The 19,764-nt window shown below is 42.2% G+C and overlaps 1 protein-coding gene across 5 annotated transcripts in view; it reads right to left on the bottom strand.

Annotated features, from left to right (window-relative positions):
* The window catches only part of RALYL (RALY RNA binding protein like), a 2,307,036-nt gene that overhangs the window by 1,828,589 nt on the left and 458,683 nt on the right, over window positions 1–19,764 (bottom strand). The gene's annotated exons all lie outside the window — the stretch shown is intronic.

The raw sequence follows: 19,764 nt of genomic DNA, 5'->3' as shown, positions 1-19,764 counted from the left end.
CAAAGTAAAGTAGCTGCTGTGTGCTGTGTATTTAGGGAGATTGCATGAATGTGAAGTATTTCAATTGTATACTTTACAATTGTTGAAACTCAGCCAAAAGGGCGTAGTGTGGTATTGTATATAAGGTACCACAGAAAGGCATGAGCATCCATCCAGAGAGTATCAAGTCCAGTATTTTGTTTGTTGTTTATGACCCTGGTAAAAGCAATTGCTAGGCAATATTCTGATATTAATCTCACCACTATAAAAATACCACCAACGAGTTACCACAATATATTACCGAGGATTATTAAAGAAAACCAAATACCACCATAATAAAAAAAAACACAAAGTAATAGATATAATCGCACAATATATCCAACAAAGCCCAGGGAGTGTATCCACCCAGCTCTTAAATCACTCTACTGGCTTCCTGTGGCTGCAAGGATCATGTTTAAGACCCTTTGCTTCGTCCCAAAGGCTTTCTGGGGCTTCAGACCTCTCTACCTCCAACTTTCTCTTCCTAAACATCTTCCTTTTCAAGCTCTCTGCTCAACTACCTCCAACTCTCTGAGGGTCAGACGCTTCTCCAAGCAGAGAATGGGGGGGGTAGATCTATCTCACGGCTGGGGCCTCCCTCTGGAACACCCTCCCTGCCACTCTCAAACTTGAGATGAACCACCTCCGGTTCCCGAAGCAACTCAAGATCTTTTTTCTCACTTCAGCTTTCTCTCTTCATCTCCCCTGCTGATTTCCCTGACTGCTCCGTGCACTGGCACTTATTAGTTACCTGTGCTGATGAGCCATCTGCTGGCCTCACTTATTGTGTACCTGCGCTTCTCCCATGCCCGACGCACTGACACTTCTCCCCTACCTCTTCCCCACACTTGCGTGATCTGAATGACACAATTCCTAGTAAAATGGTTGTTTTGTACTCCCCTTGTGCCCCCTCCTTGTCTTGTCATGCCTTGAAACACATGTGTATAGGCACATTATAAATGCCATATCATATCAGTGGGAGAAGCCCAGCCCAAACTGCGATACCAGTTCCCATTTGCATGGAAACACAAGCAACCTCAGACATGTTTCTGCATTGTGCACATCACTGTCCGCATGCTAGGGAAGATCCTGGTTAGAAGTTGGTACTTGTCACCATAACAGGAAATACATGGTCAAATCCTAGCTGTTCTTGTTGAAGGTACTGCAACCAGGTTGCTTTCAAGAGTGCATATCCTACACATTTCACTAGTCAGCATTAAAGAGCATGTGCAGGAAGGCACACTCCATGTTCTCTCTGTAAATACACAGTTACAGAGAGCAAAAAAAGAGGATTCAGCACTCTGACCATGAGGGTTGTCTTCCCACGCCTCCTGCAACCACATGTGGGTGTAGGCCCTTGGAGGAAGGTGCAAAAGTTACCATCTTGTAAATCACTGATCGCTCCACTCAAACTTCTTTCTATCCTACCACTGATACCCCTTGCCCCTAAGACCTATGCTGCTACTCCCATGCCCTACATGTAACCCCCTCGGCATGTCCCCAATTTACTGCATTTCATGCAAATGTAGAGGAGCAGGTGGACATGTTATCCGTAGCCCCCGTTCCCTCACCTCCACCATACTGGAACAGTAGGAGAAAAGCCCTATGTGGGGCACCAGGTATCATCCCAATACTGCATAGAGTGTATGAGAGATGATATGCACTCAGACATCCATATTGAATGTCCCCTTGCACTGAGAGGGGGGAAGGATGTCTGCATGCAGAATTGGACATCATAGAGCTGTAAGTGACCTCTCACAAGAGCAGAGTGACATCATAGAAGAAAGCTACTGATACTCACTGAAATGATATACAAATACTCAAAGAATAAAGATTTAACTGAAGTAACAAGATAACATGTAATCAAATATGAAGAAATCGTATATGCAAACAAGATAGTTACCTGCTTAATAATAAATGTATATACACAGAAACGCAAGGTAGATGAGACATATAGAGGTTTGTTCCAGAGGAAAACATAACATGGCTAGAGCGGCCATTGTGGAAAGATGGACGTCAGACTCATATTAAAACAATCAAGCTACCTTGGAGACAGACCAGGCTGCAGAGTCGGGGGATGCTGGAAAAACAGCTTTGTTTGAGGAATAAAGAGGAGTCTATTGGGCTGGGATCAAGGAATAATTGCAAGGCACAAGGGGAGCCAAAAGGATACGCCATGTACGTAAGACATATTTCTCTTAGATTAAGCAAAGGAGAAAACATCTCCAAGAGCTAAGTATTAGACAATTAAAGATGTGGAAAACCTATGTAAGATGGAGTGAGCGAGTCTCGCAGAGGCCAAGAAAGGTAATGACACCCAGCTCAATTGAATCAAATAGCAGTAATAAGAAGGTCGAGATGCACACATTTGTGGTCTCCTTACACATGATTCAGAAGTTGAAAACAAGGGCTATTCATTAAGCCCAAATGAAGATAATGGTGTGCCTACACTCCCTTGAATATCCCAGAACAAAGACCAGGCTTTGTGATCAACTACAAAGGAGAAGCCTTGGCTTCGGCCTGACTGATGAGAGATGAAGGACTAATTGGGAAAGTGGGGAGTAGTCTGACGCTGCTTGTGGCACCTAAGTTTCATTTTGCATACGTGCTGCCAACGAGCCAAAAGTCCATGGTTGGGGTAAGCATGTGAACCAATCATATGGTCTATGTAGCAACATGCTATACAATGTAGCAAAGACCAACCCGCTGGCATTTTTCCGCTATAATCAGTATTATACATATTTAGAGGTGGTTCAAGGCATGCCCACCAGACAAGGGGCAGCCAATGAAGGTATTTACACTTATACATAATATAGGTACATATGTTCCCTTTACCAATCCCTCCCTTCAATAAGCTTTAGTTTGCCACATAGGATGACATCACATATGATGCGTATTGAAGTATAAAACCTTTGTTTAATCACACCTGGGTGTGAGTGCATGAATTACTGCCTGTTATTCACCAGATTACCCTACTTTATTTTTATACTAATAATAAACTGGTACTTTGTCATATTCTTTCAGTCAGTCTGGTTATTTGGAGCCAAGATCATTATTGGTAATTACATCTAGCACATGAGATGCTTCAAGGTGCTAGAGCACACTTCCAGGCTAGATTTGCACTTTATAAATCTCATACATTCATACATACATAACAATTCCTGCCTGTTCTCTCAATAAGCTCAGGTATGTATTTCAAAAAGGACTCCTGTATCTGCTAGTCTAGGAGGCGATCCTTTCCATCATCCTCTATTATTGCTTCTCCCAAGTCCTGTGACAAATCTGGACAATTCATCCATTCTCCTCATAGGGGAGCCACCCTCTTTGAGGCTCGGGAGGTGATTACATTCATCAAGACCCTCACTAGGGTCAGGGCAAGTTGGACCTCACTGTGAGTGACTCCCATCTCGGGAACATGGACTCCCATTCCAATAAGAAATTCCATGTCCAGAACACGCTATCCACCTACATGGGAATCTGAAAGACTGTTAACCTGTTTTTGATTTACTGAATTGGGATTTTTTTAAATCTCTTTTGCTTGAAATAGTACTGGATCTCACCTGAATGCCACAGTCTAAGAAGAAAGACCCACCCATTTGTTTCTGATGACATACATAAATCCATGAGGAACATGCAACAAGGAGGAGAGAATCTTATTCAGAGGTGATCCTCTGACTCTGAGACGTCCTGGAGATGCATTGTAATGCTAGATAGAAGCCAGAGGTAACATGGAAAGTGAACAAACGGCGTGCAAGATGTCAGAAGGCTGGTGTCCTGTCCAGCAAAGAATCCTGGTTCAAGAAGGATACAGTCAAGTAACCATCTTGCCTGGTTGCTCGACCACACGGAAGTTGTGGTGGGCCTGGGTCAAGTTTACCGACACTGGCACCAGACTGCAGTGGAGAGCCCAGAAACCTGAGCTCCACACCAGAAGTGTATTAAGTGCTGAGCTGAGCAGCAGAAAGGAAGAGAATGCTCCCAAAAATGTAATGCTGTGGAGAGGGGCGAACAGTGTGATTCGAGGCTGGGAAAGCCATAGGGTTACGAGAGCTAGATAAATGCAAATAAAAACAAACCAAGCCCTTCCAAGTGCCAGAGGGCTTTGGGGAGCCTTGAGAAACTGAACAACATGGACATTCAAGGCTGGAGGAGTCACAAGGTAGCCTGGAAAACCCAAAGAGGCCGACGCTATACCAAGACCCTGCTAAAGCAATTCTAACAGAGGGTCAGAGGACTTTGGGGAGTCCTAGAAACAAGATCCCAGGCTGGAAAATCAAGAAAGGTTACAGAAGCCAGAAAGACCTGAATAGAGATAAAGCAGGCCTATTTTAAGGCCAGAGTGCTTTGCAAAGCCGTGAGAAATCAAACGACTGTATTATCTGAGGTTGGGAAAACCGCAGAGGTTACCGGAGACCTATAAACCTGAGCGAGCAAAGGCCCATTCAAGACCAGCTAAAGCAGCTGTCAGAAAACCAAAGGACTTTCGGATGTCCAAGAAACCCAAAGTATAATGTACAGAATTGAAAGGAGAAAAAACCTGGATGGTTCAAGTATTTGAAGGTGAAACAAGATCATTGACAATTATCAAGTCAAAATAGATGGAGTCTTGTTCGCCTGAAAAAAAGGAAAGTTGGCATACAGAACCTATAGAGTTACTAGCGTTATCCATTTAATAGCAATTCCTGTTCTCTGGGATTTATGCTCTTGTAAGGAATTGTAATATAAGATATTGTTGAACTTTTCCAGAACTTGTATGAACTTTGCCAGAACTTTTATGAACTTTTAAAAACATGATTTTACTGAGGAAAAGGAATCCAAGTGTTGGACCAGGCAGAACTCCCATCCTGAGGCTGTTGTCCCGGCAAACTTTTGGTTGGTTTGCTTTTCTTAAAGCGGTAGGGCCAGTTAGCTGGTTAGGATTCAGACTAAGGACTGTTTCTTTTTGAGACCTATGAGAAGCACCATTCGTTTTAGTTTGGTAGGTAGGAACTTCCCTCATCGCAAAATAGTTAGTTAGGCATTTTATTAAAATTTTAATAGATATACTTAACCTGACCCCTTATAGTCACAGCTCTTCTTCGGGTTTGCCACAGTCCCAGAAGGGTTTACAAGACATGTTAAGTGACAGTGGGCCCAATTCATGGAATCCTTTGCATTCAAAGTGACTTTTCACTGCCGATACAAAGCCTGATTCATAGAACTCTGCAAGTGTATTTTTGCAGAGCAAAGGCAGAACAAAGTCATGTTTTACACTAAACAGGACTTTGTATTGACTTTGTACTGATTTTGCACTGAAAAAATTCACTTTTCATAAATCAGGGGTTGTGTCGTGGCTGCAAAGTCAATTTCTAGCAGTACAAAGTCATTTTGAACCGAGCAAATCATTTAATGAATCAGGCCCACAGCGTCACAAGAGGCCAGGAACTGAGTTTGTGGCAGAAAGGTGTTTGAAAGCAAGCGAGTGTGCCGACCTCGATTCCACACCAATTTAACGTGGATTAAGAAAAAGGTACGCCTGCGAAGTGTGAATAGCACTTCTTCCATTCTCTTTTAGGAGTAGCTAAAATAACCTCTTTTTTTTTCATTTGAAATTCAGTCCTGAATCAAAATCATTAATTCACAGTTTCCAGACACTGTAGCTGAAACCAACTCAAATGTCTTTTATGAAAAGCCTCTTTATAATGGAACCGAAATGCATGTTTAAGTAATGTTGATCATCTTAACATCGTCATAACCTGATGTGAAGGAACGCTGGCAGCATATAGAACATACATAATACATGGGTGAGATTGCAGACATTTTCATTGGTGCAAGTGCAAAAAGCACCAGGAGCAAAATTGCCCTAATGCAAAAAACAGATTCTTTCAATGCATTTTTGCATCAGGGCAAAAATTAGGGCTAGGACAAATATTTCTCTGTGCAAAAATGCATGTAATGCATATATTATTTGCAACAGGGCAGTTCTTGTCCTAATGCTAATTACCCTTGTACTGGTGCAAAGTTTTTGTAATCACCCTTTGAGCTTTCTCAATCAGGCTGAAATCTCTTAACATGGGCAGTAAACGGAAGCTACAATGTAAAGCTTACATGGCACATACAAGACTACAGCTCCTAGGAGAACAAATGGATATATATATCATTTTTAAACCAAGTTTGGCCCAGAAGCAAATTCGGAGTTCATGGCAGACTTTGATATTAGATAGTTTCACCATGCTGCATGTCACACATACAATCACTGGGGCGTGGTCAGCCACACAAGTACACATCCTCAAACCTGAAAGGGCTGACAGAGATACCACACGTGTTGTGTTCAAGCGGAGATCTCCAAGTGTCATACAGAACAACAAGCCCTCCACCAAATATGTTTGTACTTGGGAAAGGTCTTAGCTAAAGATGTTGGTTTATAAGAATGCTGTGTCTTTAGAGGCCAGTACTCCTCTGGGGATGAGATTAACACACCCCCCCGCCCCCCGACATTATTTGAATTGCTTCCTGAATTAGTTGTTCATAGCGTTGGATATTTCCCAATTTAGCGACCATATTGCAATTCATAAAAGTGTACAGGTTGTCAATGGATTCTCCCAGAGGTCTGTTTAACCCAAGTCCTACACGAATGGTAGATCCCAGCCTGAGGATACAATGGGAGCAAATAGAAACTAAAAGCATGCAATTAAAAACAAACAAGTCTTGTGTTACCTATTCTTTTGAATAATACACTTCTAATAAGAAAGTTGGTTTTAACTCAATGCTGGGGCTGTTATCTAATGTTATGTTTGAAGCTATATATTGAGATAAGGGCTCATTCAAAGCATGCCGGGTTGGAAACAAAGGTGCCGGTAAGCTTTCCGGCACTATTGTTTCCGCACCAGCATTCTACAAGTCTGCCTGTCAGAGCTGCTGTGCCCGACACGCCAGACCCTGACAGACACAGTGGCCTCGGTAGGTGGACCGTCACAGAAGCAGCGGCACCGTTTGTAACAATGCCAGTGCTTCTGTGGTCCCCATTCCGATGGAGTACTATGGGACTCCATTGGAATGGGGACTTACAATTTACTGGCGCCTGACTTTCCGAACACCGGGGTTGTAATACCCCGGTGTTCCCGGCAAGTCCGGCAGTGGTACATATTTACGGGTCCAGCGGCAACCTGCCGGTAGGACCGCCCCAGTTACCACCGGACTCGTAATGAGCCCCAATGACATTTTAAAAATTGTACTGCAATTTGTGCACAGCGCCTTACTTTATATATTCTAACACGCCTCTGATGCCCGTTAATATTCTATGACCGCATCCGGTACATTACGTACATTTGAGTCTTTATTGTTAAAATGATTTCCAGACACTGGGTCCAATCCAGCAAAACCTGAAATTACCAAACAATCCCGCATCTAATCAGCACGTGCGACGTAAAACACAAAGGGAAATTGCCAGTGAGGCGTGATTTGCACAAGAAGCAATGCGCACATGAAAAGAGCAATCAGAGGCAAACTCCCCAACAGCCCAAGTAAACAGAAGAGGCCTCTGAATACTAATTTGCATATACCCCGCAGCACAGAAGGAAACAGTGCACAGAATGTTAAGCCTGAAGGGGTCTGCAGCGTGCAAACGCATTGGTGGCAATCACAGGAGTCGCAAAACTCAGGGGAAAAAGCAAAACGGCTCCCGAAGCCATTTGGAAAAAACAATAGCAAACATTATAATACGTATCTTCGCGTTATACCAGCTACAAAACAGACACACAATATATCCCAAATGAAAAGATGAACAATTATTGGGGAAACACAGAAATTCAGGACTCTGGATTGATGCAATCCATTGAAGAATCAAGCAAAGACATTCAAAAGCAGGTAAATTAAGTAAACAAATCAAGCAACAGCCATAAACGGTGGGTCAGAAACTGTGCAGCATGAGGGGCAAGGCTTGCCTTCTTTCCACAAGGGCACATGCTTCAATGTTGGGAGGCCAGACAGCGTGCCCGGGGGTGGAGGAATGTGATACTGCTTTTTAAAACGTGTTCTAGTTCATTTTCAGTATGTGTGCATGTTAGTCAGGTGTGTTAGCCATGCAAATTCGTGCTTTCCTCTTTGTGAAACTGCAACTTTGGCACTTATTGGACGTAATACAAAATTACTACACATAGCTGGCCGTCTCACCCAGTTTATTCGCTGTACATCTTATAAACACAGGAGTAGGTCCCGGGGGAAATCCATGCAATTCTGCTTGCGGGTATATGCATTGCATTATGGTGTAGTCTTCTGTTCAAGGAGGGGAAATAAAGCCGTCAGTGCTGTGCAGGAATACACACCTGGTCTAACGCTACCTTCTTTCATACACAGACACACTCTCGGCTCTACCAAACTGTTCTACAATAATGAAAAGGTATTCTCTCTCCACTCAGACCCCTGCAAGCTGTCCATGAAAGCCCCTGCTAAATTGTGCTCCCTGCACTCCCTCTCTGCCAATGTCTTTGCCTTCTACTGCTCCTCCAAAATAGGAAAAATATGGTACACACCTTCCATTCTTCTATCCTCCTCTATCCTTCTTTCCTCACCACCCCACTCTCTCATACTTTTCTCTCCTTGATCCCACCTACCCTAACAAGCTGACACCCACCGTCCACTCTTCTAACCCATCCTGTCCACCTATTTATCTCTTTGCAGCCCAGTCAAAAAGCGTACTCTTCTCACCTGCTTACACATCTCCTCCAACTTCCATCTCCCCCTATCAACCAGAATCTTCCCAGCCAGCTATGAGTTGGCCAGAGGTACAACCATCTTGAACAAAATCAACTAATGCCCTATTTATCCCTTATTCTCCCCATCTATGTCTCTTCTGCACCAGCACCCTACATTCCTCAAGAGAGCTGTGTTGAACTGCATCATCAACTACCCTGCAGCAAACGTGATATGCAACCCCCTGAATCTGGAATTAGCTGCAAACTTTCTACAGAAACCTATCACCATATTTCTGACTTTCCTACCGCTGCTCACCACTCAAGCCTCTTCTCCATTCTAATTCAAGTTGATCTCTCTGCTACCGTTGAGAAGGAGGGTCATCTCTCCCTTTTCTAACTCTTGCCTCCTTAGGAATGAAAGATGTCCCACTCCAATGGGGCCCTCTCATGTCTTCAACCACTCACGACTGTGCCACCACCAATCTTGCTAAGGGATCAGCCTGACAAATGGCTTGCTCTATTTAAGTCTGATCAGCCTTTTAGAGTCAATACTGCATTATCTGACCAATAGCCTGATCATTGTTCAAAGTACAATTGCCTGACATGTGACTAATTGCATTTCCTATCCTAAGCTCAGGCATACATGTGCATGATGGGCAATAGGCTCAGTAAAGAGGGACACGCAAAAGGCTCTGCAAAAAACATACTGGCCTTCAGTAGTTTTGCACTGCCAGGAGTGACACTACATCCTTTTTACACAGAGAAGTGTCTCTTTCTCTTGCATGCGTGCATATAATTTGCATTGTCGAATTGACATCTTTCAGACTGGAATGCATTGGGGAAATCTTCTGAAGTGCATGGCCATTAGGGAAGGAATCACACAGCAGAATACAGACAGAATACGACTCTGCAGAGGTGAATTCTTCTTAAACTGCCTTGTGTTTCCAAGATCTTTCTTCTTCCTATCCCTGTTGAAGGGATTTCAAGATTGCAAAAGTTTGCAAATACATGACTTTGTTGGCCTACCTAAGGTTTCACACCTTTGTAATTTCTGGAGCATGCTAATCAAGAGAGTGCAATCCTTCAAATGACAAGGTGGCCTTCACACTTGATGCTGCCATCTCCATAGCCACAACATGAAATTACAGGTTACCATCCATCGTAGTGAAAAGGTTTCTGCTGGAGAAGTTGCCACCTTACAAACATATGTGAACCCACAATGCAGGCATACCTCAGGTCCACATTTAGAATGAGACCCTCATCTTAAGGCTATATGAAAAACAATGCATACATGCATTATATATGAACCAAGTATAATAATGGAGATTGTTCAAATGACAAGGGCTATTTACTCTGAATAAGAAGCAGAGAGACACTCTACAAAGAACTTAAATGGAAATGTGCACACATTACTTTGGGTGTATGTGTCCTGCAAAGATGTGTAGGTTAAACCCATGAAATCTCCAAACTGTGGTGTTAATGGTGGTGGGACATGAGGTAGAAGTGAAAAGCCTTTTGATGCTGAATGAGTATTCTGACCTAACATGAAGGAGAATATGAAACTTGAAATATAGTACAAAGAGGGAATTCAGTGAGGTGGGAAGGTCATTGAATGTTTGCATACCAAAGACTATAGTGTGTTTTCGGTTTAGTGGCAGTTCCCGTTTCTTGATATTTCTGCTCTTGCAAGGAAGGCCAAAACACATGTATGTAAGGGATTTTCCATGGTAAACTAAAGCAGTTATATAAAAAGGGTTTGTGCTGTAAACCAGCAGAGAGCTACATATGACCTGCAACCCTGTTTTAGTAAGCCAGTTACCAGATGAAGCTTGCGTTTGACTTCTACACTGTGGCAGACTGTACCATGTACCAACATAACCGTACATTGCTTCGAAGTAGCTAGACGAATTAAATCGGAACTGCAAAATAAGGCACTGTATAGCTATGAAATGGTGCTTATTAAAATATTTAATTTTCTGGATGAATCTATTTCTTTTTAAATAAATATCGTATTTAGCTTTTTTTAGTAAGAAGGCCTCATCCTATCGTTTACTTATGCAGCACAGGTAAGGTTTGGGGGAGATGAGCAGGTCCAATATAAGGACAGCAGGGTTTCTTTTGACAGTGAAAGCTCGTGTCTCATTGTTGGATCCAGGTTTAAGAGACAGCAAGTGTTTCCACACATCTTAAAGGTTACTGTTCATGGCTTGGATAACTTTGTTTTCAATAATGGAAATGGGACCTGTAATTTCAGTAGAAATAAAGGCGGAAATATAGGGACAAAATGAACAAGCATGTGCATTGACAACACCCACAAGCTGTGTGTCCCTCCTCAAATGCAATCCTCATCCTAGCTGTACCCCAGTTCAAACGTTTTGGCATATAGGTACCACATAAGTGCCACCTAATAGCCACAACTTCAAATAAGATTCCCTTTGCACACTCTGAAAACACAAACATACCACCAACGGAGATTCGGGTTGTCACTATAATTTGCAAATCTGTGGACTACTTTCCTTGAGCACTGTTTATAGCACAAACGGCCTTCACATCCCGACCTTATGAAAAGTTTGCTAACTTTGTAAAAGCCTGCTCCCATTTATGGGATAGGCATTTTGGTTAAAAAAAGGGCCTCTTCCCCACTAATCACCAGGACCATTTCAATTAATCAGACTTTTCAGACGTATATTATGGATGTTCTTCTGGCTCGTGCCAAAAATCACAAACCTGCAGAGAAACATTGCTTGTTCGGTACCGTGCCCATCATATGGGGTAGCAATGGACAAAGGATGCACCAGCTTTAAGCAGGAGGTCTCAGAGACTGAACTGAAGAAGTGGCCTGAAAAGTTCTGAGCCATTCCATCAAAGAGTGGATCCAGAAATACAGAAGGAGATGCAAGTTATCAGGATAAATACTGTGCTGGACACTGTCATTAGTTAAACATAAGTAAGATCATTAAGCCTGTTTGACAGTACACCTTCAAACCTAAATTGAGACTGGCCCCATCTTGAAAGAAGCATTGCTTCAAGTAAACTTGTTTTTGTAAATTGTTTCACAGAGGTCCTTTGTCACAAAGATTTCCAAGTCTCAAGCCTTAGTAGAAAATATCTGCATCAAGCACTTGCTTGAAAGATTCTTCACTTCAAAGAGCCTTGTCAAGACAGGAGAGGCCACCACAATTAAAACCAGAGGACTTTGCATGCTGCTTGTTTGTTTGTTTTATTACTTATATTGTGCACCGGACCCGAGGGTATTATGGCACATTGCATAAGAGAGCTTACAGCTTGGTTACATACAGCATAATCAGGTATACAGAAGGTTACACATACCAAAGTGAATATACAATATATATAATTTACAACATGTTAGTGGCTCAAGCAAGTACTCAGGTGTACCTGGAGTAATTCAGACTGAGGCTGTAATGAATCCTATGCACACAAGTGAGACCTATCAGCAGGTAGGGCTGAGTAGCATGAGTAGATGGTGAGATAGTCATGGTAGTAGGTGGTGGAAGGGGTACTCATGGCGTCATAAAGGCTAAGCGGTTAGTGGCAGAAGAAGACCGGAAGGGCAGGCATTACTTGTCAGCGTCTTTAAACCTATTTATGATGTTCTGGCGAAATTTGTGGTACGTTTGATTCTCTCGTAAGGGAGTAGGTAGTGAGTTCCAGAGTTAGGCTGCCTTCACCTGGAAGCTGCATCCCCCAAATCTGGAGAGATGAAATCTTTCAGAAGCGCCATCTCAGCGTGGAGGTTTATCTTATCATAATCAGCCATCGAGGCAACTGTGGGCTCAGGTTCGGACATCATCTAAGACGCAGCCCTGCTCGGGTGACCTGAATGTAAAAAAAAAATGAAGTCCAAAGACAAAGCTCCTATGGCAGAGTGATCGCTTCATACGTGTGACATTCCAAGGACCGACAGAAACGACGAGAACCTCTTTTAAACATATTTTATCTGGTAAGTACTTTAATGGTTCTATGTCAGAACACCACTTTTATTTGGTTTCAGTTAAAAACAAATAATTGTTTTTATTGGTTTTGTTTACTGCACAATGTGGGGTGCAACCCTCCCACACCCCCCCCTCACCAACCCGGGGACGACCCTCCCACACCTTTCCCTCACTCTCACTAAACCCACCCCACTTTCCATGTACATGACCCCAAGCCCCCATCTACCCCTTCACAGTAAAAATAATGTGGTTTCCAAAAAGTTCAGCAAGATAATTTTTTTATTTTTACCCACGACAAGCATGTTGAGTACTTACTTTCATGTGTCTTCCAAAGGAATCTTTATTACAAGATCCTACAGTCATCCCTACATATGCTTAATGTTAATCTCAAAAATGTAAATATCCAGAGAGTTTTGAAACGTAAACAAAAGTTGATGAAAGGAGAAAGAATATGATTTTACCTTCTAATAAGAAGGCACACTATACAAGATAAACGAGCACCCCATATTATTATAGTATAGCATTTATATATATAGCGCTACAAACCCTGCTCATTATTACCCATGGTGTGTGGTGCTCATTTATAGACACCGGAAGGATGAAAGGCTGAGTTTCACCATGCCAGGATTCGAACTTGCATCAGGAGGTTCTGCACAGATGTCAAAGCAAGCGCTCTACTCGCTGTATTATCGGACCGGCTATCCCTCCTGCCTGTACTTGTATGCCAATAGTTCTGGCACTACAGAGCCATCTTGTAGCCAAAAAAAAACACAAACCCTATGCATGCATGATTTGGAGTTTCCTGATTTTGAACAATCTCCACACCTAAATTGACAATGGTCTGTAAAGTGCTTTTCTCCAATTGCCTAGCACTGTATGGCATGTTCTCCCTTTCCATTACCGCTACTGTATTATCTACTGCACTTCCATACCACAGCTTGAAGCATGAGAAAGTGCCATTGTACACAAACTCTCTACCTTCTTCCTGTGTTTGACAGAAATGTCAGAAAAATGACACTTTTAAAAATGTAATAATATGTAAAATGATGTAGCCATTCATTATTTAGCATTCAGCCCTTTGCAATCCTTATGATTTGGGCAGGCTGGTTGGTATGTCCACAAGTCTTGCAACACACGATTGCCACTGTGTATTGATGGCTTAGAGTAGGAAACCTCAAGGGACCCTTAGTGCATATGTCTCAGATGTGGTTGATTTTTCAGGACGACTATCTCAGCAGAATAGCTTTCTAGTCAGTTTACAGTAATGTGTGTCTCTGACCTGTCAGTTTCTCAAAATCATTACTGCATATTTGATATTACTAAAATGTACTTATCCGTCTGATGCTGTGTTGGGAAGAGTTACTCTGTCAGTCCATTCAACACGCTTCCCAGTATCATTGTCATCTCTATTCTATTGGCTGTGCTGCATATTGACAGGGGCTTGGGGTCTCACACAGGATTGGTGTATCAATTGACAATTTGAAGTAGGTTTAACTTTTATTGGCATTAATTTAGTACTTAAATGTAGGACTTGCAATTATAGTGAATGTCGGAAGAATGTGGCTGTCCAGGGCCGGTGCAACGATAGGGCTTTCAAAAGACATGAACGTCAACATCCTACAAATTCAAAATATTAAAAAGTTGGGTGGGTCAAGTATATGTGTCTTTTTATTTGATTTTCTTATATAGCCCCACTTGGAGCTGAGGTGCTGCTGCAAGCTTTGCATATCACAGTAATAGAGTTACATTCAGAGAACTGCTAGTTAAACATGCACATTGGGAGGTTTACATCACTTATGAGGTTATGGAAGATAAGGAGCAAATAGTCCTGTTGAAGTTGTAGATGGGTAGGGGAGCTTGGGCTAGTTGTGCAAAAGTTGTTTAATGGTGAATTTTCAGTTAGTCATGAAGGTCTAGTGGGAGGGGGGGTGAGCAAAATGAGTTCTGCATTACTGAAGTATACTCTAAGAAAAATTGCTTCCTGTCATCTTGTTTCAAGTTTTCTGACTCTCCAGAAGATATTAGTTGGTGCTGTGGTGATGTGTAAGTTAATTCCATGACGTGCAGATTCTCCCAACGGTAATATGGTTTTCCAATGTGGGGGGGATTTGGAGATGATGCATACTGATTTGAATTGGAGGCAAGTCTGCCACATGACAGTAATATGTGCACTTCATCAGGCACACTCAAGTGTAGAAGATCAGAAGGGGCACATGTGGAGTCAGGGGGACATGTGCATAATAACAGAAGAAGGGCATGCACAGGTAATCACATGTTTATAAACAAGTAGAATTGCTTGATCCTCTGCCTCACCACCTAACATTTCCTTTTGATGTTTTCCTTTTCTGAGTGGTTTAGATCTATGCAGAAGGATCCAGGGCGTGACAATAAGTGGGAGGGACAACACAGTATAGGGGTGTCATTGTGAACCAGTTGTTAAGATGTGGCTCCAATGAAGATGGACACATTCACTGTAGGGTTCAGCTTGAGGTGCATTGCATTCATCCATGTCTGAATGGCATTCAGGTATATCTGAGAAGTAATCATTCTTGCCCAACAACACGTTTAGGTAGGACCATCCATCATTGGACCACTAATGCAGAGTGTGATTCTGTCTCAGGTGTATACACCCATAGATTCTATATAAGGTCTGGTCGTCACTGGGGATGAGATGGACCATCAAGGGATGCCACTCCTGTCATGTGAGTGGGATCTGTATCAGTCCTTGCAGTGATATTGTTGCTTGTTTTAGGTTAAAGCGTAAAACAGCCACATGCCATGCCATTGGTGGGCATACAAGCAGACACAATGATGAACAGGGTTTATTCCATGAACCCTATTGAAGGTCCTTGAGTTGCTCTGGAAGGCAACAGTATAGAAGTAATGCTCCACATTAATCCTCATGGTGTCATCAGGGAACTGGATAGTCATTGGTTCTATGCTCTAGCCTGACTGAAAGCCACACTGGTAGGATTGGCATAAATGTTTTCAGTCAATATTATGATGTAAACTGATTGCTATTGGCATTTTTAGGAATTGTACGATGAAAGAGAGCTTATTGATGGGACTATGTAAGTTTTTTTGTGATGATGGATTTGTTAAGTAGGGGAATAATTTGCCTTGTTTTCATTCAGAAGGTACTGTTGCTGGTATAAAGGATTTGATGATAGTGAACTATGATATATCCTAAGATGTGACTCAGAGATTTTATGTACGGCTGGAGATATTCAAATTTGTTGCAAGAATGGGATTTAATAGGGAATTATAGGTTTTTGGTGATGTCAACATTTTGGCAGAAGGTGATTAATTTGTCAATAACGTATTAATTGCACAAGAGTGCATGACGTAGAAAAAAGTCCATGATATATTTCACATTTCCGACTGCCTAAGCGCAGGCCCTGCTTTGATTGTTGCATTTTGAAATTGTTTTGCCGTAAAATGTAGCATTGGCTTTGCAGATTCCAATATTGTTCACAGTGCTGGTAGATTTGAGAGAGATGTCAAGTTCCCAGGGGTCCTGAATGGTTTTCTGATTTTTCTTTTTTTTTGTATTTGGATCTTCAGTATACCAGGGTGTGGACTGTTTTTGATATAAGTGGTGAGGGGTGCATGAACGTCAGTGAAGTTCTCTAATACGGCATGTGCGATTGTAGAGGATGGGGATCAGAGAAGTAGGCACAGTCGGATGGATGTGAGATAAGGGTTTCTTGTATTGAATGTAGTGAACAGTTTGTTAATGAACTGCAGTTGCTGAGGATGATCCAAGGATAATGGACTGTATGGGATGTCTTTTATAATGAAGTGGTGCTTGATACAGAATGAGGAGGCCAGTTAAGTTGATGGGGAGAGATACAAGGCATGATGGGGAATGCATGATTTAAGGAGGCCTGGGAAGTTCCCCCATAAGAGAGTGGGTGAAGAGATGTGAGAACCGGCACTGAGTGAGGAGGTAATGTAATGGAGACTTCTAAGTAAGTATTCTCTGTGATGAATATGGAGGTTGGGGCTTGTTTATTCATGCATGATGTTCCCAGGAGGGAAGGGGAGGAGATGGACGTTGATATGATGATTGACCATGAACAATGAGGAGATGGACATTTGATGTAATGCGCGGTGGCGAAGTGTGTGATGAATGTTATAGTAGCTTTGTAGATTATGAGGAGCCCCCACACCCCTCCTGCCTTCTGGATGCAGGATTTGTGTTATATGTATGTATTTGGTACAATGGTCCTTATTTTCGAAATGATGTATAACCCTTTTTCCCTTTTTTTTTTTTATAACCCTTTTTCCCCCAGGTTTTTCTACATTTTTCCATATTTAATGGGATTCACTGTACAGAACAGGAACCATGGTGGGGTATCTGCCCTGTGCATTTTCCCACTCCTCGGGGAGAATCGAAATTCATCTCCAGCCAAATCATTATTTTCGATGATAGTGGTGAGAAATGGATCCTTATGTACTCTGTCAGCTGTTATGGTGGCCGCCATGTTTAGTCATTTCAGCTGGTCTTACTGATCTCTACTAAACCTGCATGTGTGAATGGCTTAGTATGTAGGAGATCATCACATGAGGAAGTGCTATGGACTGCAACCCATGACACAAACTGCATAATCTGGTAAATCATAGGAACCTCTTGTAAAGAGACAGCACGACAGAAGCAGTAGTTATTGGGTTCTTTCTGTAGACTTCTTTACCGCTTGTCAAATGAGGTTTCATGTGTTTACATGTACATAGTGTTGCTGGTAGTAATGACGTTCAGTGGATATGCGGGGTAGAGTGATTCTGCACGGTCTACAGTGTTATTCCTAACACATGTGACACCATGTACTATTTGTATGTCATTCACATGTTTGAGGGCCCTCCTCAGTCACACACATTGTGCACTGTCTGAGGGCTCTTAGTTTCGAAGGAACTGAAGGGAATATAGCATGCTTGCTACATTCTTGAAGGCCCTGCTTTCCTGTATGAGACCTATTTCACAATCCTACGCTGTTCATTTTTGTATTAACTATTAACTTTACATCCGAATAGTTGTGTTATGTTTTATATGTTGTCATGTTGGGGTGTTTTTCGTCCCATCCCATGGTTCGTTTGAGATTTGCCTGTAACTTTAACAATGCTATCATTCCTGTACTACAGAGTAGAATAGATTGACTTTGTTAGAGACATCTTTCAAATATAAACCGTGTGCAAGGATATTCATTTGATCCTTCCCTCTTTATGATGATGTTGGTAATGTTATCTTACGTTGATTGTAAATCTTAAGCTGCGTAACCATACAGCAAGAGTGTGAGGGATGTGTTTCTTTAAAATGTTAACCTGAAGGGCAGACAGCACTGTTACTCGAAGTCTGCCCCATATGTCTGTGTGAACTAGGCTGAATGGGAACCATTTCAATGGACTCCATGTAGAGCAACTCATTGGAAAGGACTGTGCCCACTCTAAGCTCACACCGTACCGTGTAGGTGAGATGTCCTAGGAATCCAGCTGTCAAAGACCGCTGAGAATTCGAGAAGGGAGGATCCAGTGCAACATTCTCCCTAGGGTAAAGGTCCATGATGTGCATCATGGGTGTGAAGCCTTTGCGGGGTGGACTAACTCCTTCCCCCCTCCTCCCTACGTGAAGGTCGATAAATTGAGTATACGACATTGCTGATCATTATTGCAACACGTGGCAGTGGGTACCAACAACTCTGAAACTGGAGTTTCTGTGATGGTGGCACTATTTGAAACGCCACACATATTATTGTTAGTATTATTATTATTATCATTTATTTATTTGTATTATTATTATTATTACAGGGAATGTCCTGTTTCTCTTTTGCCATTGGCAGTGCTATTAAAACAAATTGCCCGAATGTGGCTAGGCAGCTGGGTTATCACTGTATATGGGTATACACGTTCCTGGTTCCTTTTGGGTGAACAGTGTTTATCTAGTTTTATTTGCAACCCTCAATAGTGTTGGCTAAGAATATAAAGGTGTCCTTTGTTTTCTATCTTGCTTGCAACTGGTAGAATTGTGCAGTGTAGTAAGTGTTTGGCTCTTACACTGAGCCTTTCTTTGGACCACATACAAGTGCCTCCCCTTCCTGCTCGTATCCCTTCTGCTTTGCCTTTCTCCCTTAACTCTGCCTTTCACAGCCACCTGAACCTCTGACAGACTTAAGGGGATCTCTATGTCCCCTGTAAGCAGTGCAGGTTCCTCCTTATGTATGGTAGGGAGACTGGGAAGTGGGAGCACTTTAGCAGGGGTGCGAGGGTGACAAGGGTGACTAACGGCAAACATCATCTCTCCAGATGGAAATCCTCAGCTCTGACCCTTAGCAGCCATCCCAAGAAGAAGATGAAGAAGTGGTTGGCTTCACATACACACAGACATGTCTTCACTTAGACAGTAATATATCTAAATAGCTCTCTCATTCCCAAATCACCATTTCCCAGCACAAAAGCTCCTGCTCAAAACTTTCTTGCATCAGCAGCAAAGTTTATGCAAATGAGTGACTAATGTACTAACATCTAAACTTTGTGAATGAAGTGAAACAATTGTACTTTCTTCCTACCACACTTAGTCGCTCTTTTGTTTTAAAGATTATAAGTAATGACACACTTTGCAGACAGCAGTGGCAATTTGGAGACAAAACCACTTCCAAAATTCATTGTGCAGATTTAGTTCAGTATTGGATTTTCAACAGCGGCACTGCATGTTTGTGAAATGTTAAATACTTTAAATTGGTTTCTAAGGCACAATAAAACATGCTATGCGATAACGAACGCGAGAATGCATTCTTTGTTCAAAAGAAACCAACCTGGGAAATGAGGTACTCAGTCTGAAGTGCATCTTGCCACCTCGCTAGTCTACTTATCATTTTAACCTGAACCTCCTTTAAACAAATAATGTTTAAAACAACAGGCAATTGAATCCATACCATTTGATCAGTAGGTATGCTACCCTTGAAGCGTACATACAAACAGACGTTGAGTGCAGTCGTTTGATTTAAGGTCAATATTGCAGAAAGCGGAAGTATGCCTTCTTCCGAGCATCCACACCCATGACAAGTAAACAAGTAAACAAGTAAACAAAACGTGAATAGTCAATGTTCTCCGCTGTCTGTTGTTAGCTG

This window comes from Ambystoma mexicanum, chromosome 5q (genome assembly GCF_040938575.1).
Source record: "Ambystoma mexicanum isolate Mex_15411 chromosome 5q, UKY_AmexF1_1, whole genome shotgun sequence".
NCBI classification, from domain to species: domain Eukaryota; kingdom Metazoa; phylum Chordata; class Amphibia; order Caudata; family Ambystomatidae; genus Ambystoma; species Ambystoma mexicanum.
This window is presented reverse-complemented; position numbering and strand designations above follow the sequence as displayed.